This window comes from Gigantopelta aegis, chromosome 5 (genome assembly GCF_016097555.1).
Source record: "Gigantopelta aegis isolate Gae_Host chromosome 5, Gae_host_genome, whole genome shotgun sequence".
Lineage (NCBI taxonomy): Eukaryota > Metazoa > Mollusca > Gastropoda > Neomphalida > Peltospiridae > Gigantopelta > Gigantopelta aegis.
The window spans coordinates 6,802,666-6,808,665 of record NC_054703.1 but is presented as its reverse complement, the minus strand read 5'-3'; positions in this window follow the sequence as shown (position 1 = coordinate 6,808,665).

Below are 6,000 nucleotides of genomic sequence, written 5' to 3'. Positions count from 1 at the left end.
TCATGGTAAACTCCCTTTATCGTCACTAATCGTTCATGCATGATTTTTATGGTCTACATGAATTGTATATGTGCCTCTAACTTGGGATAGTTAAAAAAACCTGATAGAAATCAGATATAAACTGATCCATTTATTAAAAAAAAAAAAAAAGTAAAAAAAAAAAAACGAAATTAGAAGTACGTGCATGTGAATAAGTAAGCAAACGTAAGCAAGAAGTAATTATATAAGTCACTACATAAACAAATAAATAAAAATATAAAAAATATATAGACAAACAATATCTTGTTTAATATTTTTTGTTGTTGTTTTCTCTCATAATTCTAGTCCAAAATAATATCGGCTGTCTGGTTCTTCAAAACAGAAGCTGGTTCAATTTTATGTAATTTAGAACATTGTTTCATTTTGTTTCTTCATTGACCTGTAATACAAAATAATTACAGACAGGTAAGCTAGGTTTAACTAACTATACCCCTATCTGTCCAACCGTGAGGGTCTGCAGGTTTCATCCTTTCATTCTTCAAACGGCGGGGACTATAGGTTTCGTCTCCGTCCTTCTGTCTGTCTGTCTTTCTTTCTAACTGTTTGTTAATCTGTAGGTTTTGTCTGTGTACATTGTTTCTCCATTTTCGTTCTGGCAGTTTCATGTAATTTAGATAGTGGTTCTATTGTTGTTGTTGTTATCGACTTTAAATGTTAGCACGTTTAAAGGTTATTATTCTTCTTTTTTTCTTAAGGGGGCGGGACGTAGCCCGTGATAAAGCGTTCATTTGATCCGCATTCGGTCTAAGATCGATCCCCATCGGTGGACCCATTGGGCTATTTCTCGTTCCAGCCAGTGTTCCACAATTGGTGTAACAAAGGCTGTGGTGTGTACTATCCTGTCTATGGGATGGTGCATACAAAAGATCCCTTGCTGCTAATCGAAAAGAGTAGCCCATCAAGTGGCGGCAGCGTGTTTCGTCTCTCAATGATTACAAACTAATTAATACCTGCTGAGCTGGGTTTGGCTAATTGTACTGGATGGTTAAGATAGGACTGTGTAATGGATTTATAACTAGCATGATGTTTTGTGTCGTTTTGCAATAAAGTGCCGAATTCCAATATATAAAAAAAAAATGTTTACTTTTCCGATTCCATTCTACTTTAACATGATCTCTGGGCTCAATTGAATACTCTCAAACCACATTTGGGATATCTTTTCATAAATTTGATGATCTCGGATAAAATTGTGTGATGTTACTCTATTATGTGGTACTGAAGTTAGATGCAATTCGCCAATATACTGTTGCTTTCTCAACAGCAGACATTATATTCACTCGACCCATTGAACAACGTCATAGGAAAAAGATACAATTACATGTGCAATACAGTCATGGTAATAAATACATTTAATGCATTGTAATTTGATATCTGTGATACACACATACTAACTGATAGTTTCTATAACAGTATTTTTCTCTTTCTGTTATTAGTCGTTGCGCCATTGTTTGCATTGTTTCTCCATTTAAGTTCTGGCAGTCTCATGTAATATATAAAGTTCCTTTATTCCTCCTGTTAGCACGTTTAAAGTGAGTACGATGATACATGTTTTTGTCCATTTAACATCTATTTGGTTTGTTTAAACTGTTGTTCTGTTTTAGTTTTGGCAAGTTTATGTGCATACTGGTAGCTTTTTTCGATATGCCCCTTCATGCCCAAAGGTGGGGCGGGACGTAGGCCAGTGGTAAAGCACTCACTTGATGCGTGGTCGGTTTAGGATCGATCCCCGTCGGTGGCCCCATTGGTCTATTTCTCCTTCTAGCCAGTGCTCCACGACTGATTTAACAAAGACCGTGGTATGTACTATCCTGCCTGGGATATGGCGCATATAAAAGATCCCTTTCTGCTAGTCGAAAAGAGTAGCCCATGAAGTGGCGACAGCGGGTTTCCTCTCTATATATCTGTGTGTTCCTTAACCATATGTTCGACGCCATATAACCGTAAATAAAATGTGTTGAGTGCGTCGTTAAATAAAACATTTCCTTCCTTCTTTCCTTCCTGTTAATGTATAGTAGTCATATCGTCGGGTAACATTCATAAACACACAATGTTTGCTTGATGCCAGGTCAGTCTGACCTCGATCACCGTCAGTTGGTCCATTCGTTTATTTCTCGTTCCAACCAGTGCACCTGATATATCAAAGACCGTAGCATGTGGTGTCCTGTCTGTGAGATAGTCCGAATAAATGATTCCTTTCTAAGACTTTATGTCGATGTGTATCTGTGTGCTGGGGTCTCGTTAAACATTCATTCATTCCTTCCTTTTTCCACTTGTGACTGATGTGTAGGAGGCTTCCTAGGATCGAGCGAGACGTATCTCAGTGGTGCACTTTGTTCTGTTTAATGACACCACTAGATCACAATGATAAATTAATCATCGGCTTTGGGTGTGAAGCCAGTTGTAAAGCACCCACTTGGTGTGCGGTCGGTCTAGGATTGATCCTGTCGGTGGGCCCATTCAACTCTTTCTCATTCCAACCAGTGCACCACGACTGGCATATCAAAGGCAGTGGTATGTGCTATGCTGTCTGAAGGATGGTGCCTATATAAAGATTCCTTTCTACTAATGTAAAAAGGTAGTGGGTTCCTCTGTCAGAATTATCAAATCGTTGACAACCAATAACCAATAGCCTATTAATAAATCAATGTTCCCTAGTGGTGTCTTAACCAAAACAAACTAACATTTCATCCATTTTGGTTATGGCAGCTTTTGCTTTGAAACGGCCAGTCTCCTGAAACTTGAAGCTAAATAAGATTTTTATTATCTTCTTAATTATTAAAGCTTGCATCTTCCGTGATATGTTGCTTTTTCGTGTTTTATCCAGTTTGAGTGGACATAGTTTTATGTCAGCAGCACAACAGAGTTGAGAAATCCGCCAGTTTTGTTGCCAAATCATCTGAATTATTTACAACAGACTCTCACTGTTGCTCCTGTTCAGTCTGTAAAGGACGTTCTTTGTTCTACTGATGACTGATGCGTTCAAGTTTGGATAGTATCAAATATTTTAAAGAACGAGGTCAGTTTAAACTGTTACCTCATTGTCCAACAGTCCTTCTGGCTGGATTAGGAAGTGTTAGCCACATAATGGCTGGGGTAATCTTTGAGGTCTCTTGTTATAATGGCATAATGGCTGGGGTCATCTTTGAGGTCTCTTGTTATAATGACACAATGGCTGGGGTCATCTTTGAGGTCTCTTGTTATAATGGCACAATGGCTGGGGTCATCTTTGAGGTCTCTTGTTATAATGGCACAATGGCTGGGGTCATCTTTGAAGACTCTAGTTATAATGGCACAATGGCTGGTGTCATCTTTGAGGTCTCTTGTTATAATGGCACAATGGCTGGGGTCATCTTTGAAGACTCTTGTTATAATGGCATAATGGCTGGGGTCATCGTTGAGGACTCCTGTTCCGGGAATAGTGTCTGTGTTCATTATACTGCCCTAGAACTTGTTAGTCGCACAATGGCTGGGGTCATCTTTGAGGACCCATGTTCCAGGAATAGTGTTTGTGTTCATTATACCACTCTAGAACTTGTTAGTCGCACAATGGCTGGAGTCATCTTTGAGGACTCATGTTCCAGGAATAGTGTCTGTGTTTATTATACCACCCTAGAACTTGTTAGTCGCACAATGGCTGAGGTCATCTTTGAGGACTCTTGTTCCTGGAATTTATTCATTCATTGTTGTTCCAGAAATGATGTCCATTTTCACTATACCTTCCTAGAACTAGTTGATCGCACGATGACTGGGATCATATTTGAGTACACTTGTTCCTGAAACCGTGTCCGTTTTCACGCTACCGTTCAAAACGTGTTGGTCGCACAATTGACTTGTTGGTTACATGATGCTCTTTGTTGTCGATGCTTGTGGTGAGGCACTACCAAGTCACATAACTATTGACGTGTCTCGTATGACTGATGAGGCTTCTTCAGGTGGCACGGCCGACTCTACTCGTCTTACAAACGCCATTTCACATTGTTAACAAGTAGACTTCTCAATGGCTAGGTATCACTCTAGCGAGTCTATCGACAGAGACGCCCACAAAGATCCCCCACAAACCTTTCCATATTGAATTTCCATAAATAGTTTGGCTTGTACACTGGAAGAAAATATTGAAAGTTCTAGTGTTCATAACTGAATCTACAAATTCATGGTAAACTACATTTATTATCATCACTAATCGTTCATGATTTAATGGTCTACATGAATTGTATGTGTTCTCCTAACTTGGGATAGTTAAAATAAACTGATAGAAATCAGATATAAACTGATCCATGTATTAAATATAAATAAATAAAATAAAAGTAAAAAATAAAAGGAAGTTAGTACATGTGAATAAGTAAGCAAAAGTAACTAAGAAGTAATTATATAAGTAAGTACATAAACAAATAAATAAAAAATATACAAAATAAAAATAAATAGATAAACGATGTCTTGTTTATTATAGTTTTTTTGTTGTTGTTTTCTCTCATAATTCTAGTCCAAAATAACATTGGGTGTCTGGTTCTTCAAAACAAAAGATTGTTTCTCTATGTGTAATCTGGCAGTTTCATGTAATTTAGAACATTGTTTCATTTGGTTTCTTCATTGATCTGTAATGCAAATTAGTTACAGGCAGGTTAGCTAGGTTTAGCTAATTATACCTCTATCTGTCCAACCGGAGGGGACTATAGGTTTCGTCTCCGTCCTTCTGTCTGTCTGTCTGTCTGTTTTTCCAGCTGCATCTTAGATAGTATCAAATATTTTAAACAGCGAGGTCAGTTTACCTCATTGTCTGACAGTCCTTCTGGCTGGATTTGGAAGTGCAAGATATATATATATATATATATATATATATATACAGTGTTCTAGCTAGCAATAAATAGAGGGGCGCTGCGCCCTGCACACGTTATGTGCCCCTATGCCGTGTTTGTTTCCGAACCGCCCCTGATTATCGCCGCCCTGCCCTAATTCATTGTCAAATAAAAATACAAAATCTTGCTTTCCACCCAAAGCGTGTACAGTGTTGTTACGAGTCTGAATTCCCAACTAAAAAACGTTTGACAATACATTGTTTGGCCACAGTTGTGAAAGCCGATAGCAGTAATGTGGTGTGTTTTTTCTTTTCTGTTGTTAGTTGATATGACTGCAGACGAGCGGACAGGCGGTCTTACAAAGCTTGAATGCGAAGTAATCCTCACACCGTCACGCACATAACCACACACCTTGTTGAAAGTAGACCATAATAATAAACTTCGACAGAACGTCAAATACGAAATTTATTTTAATAAGTAAATTTTTGAAAGTAATTTCTGCCTTTGCAATTACCCAGACCAAGATACATTTCATTTCATTTCAACTTATTTTCGTGCTTATATCCAATTAAGGTTCAAACACGCTGTCCTGGGCACACACCTCAGCTATCTGGGCTGTCTGTCCAGGACAGTGGGTTAGTTGTTAGTTTGTTAGTGGTTAGTGAGAGAGAAGAGGGTGTAGTGGCCTTACACCTACCCATCGAGTCCTTAAGAACTCGCCCTGGGTTGGAGCCGGTACCGGGCTGCGAACCCTGTACCTACCAGCCTGTAGTCCGATGGCTTAACCACTACGCCACCAAGGCCGGTTCAAGATACATATAGTTTTAACGGATGTCAGTAGTCCTTATCAATGACACATTGATTGCATCTTTATAATATGGCACAGAGTAAACTAGCAACACTGGTTATTTGGTCTATGTAGGCATAACTGTGTTTTGTTAAAAGCATGTCTGCAAAAGCTACTTAATGAAATCTATCTAGACCTTGACATGCAATAATAGCCATTTTTAAATGCAGTGAGCAAGTTGTTACAAATATATCCTTATATCAATTTTTTAATTTGTTTGTTCTTTTATTTCTTTATTTCTTTTTATTTATTTCTAATCATTCTCTTTTTTTTTTTTTCATTTCTTGATTTCTTTTAATTATTTCATTTATTTATGTTAAA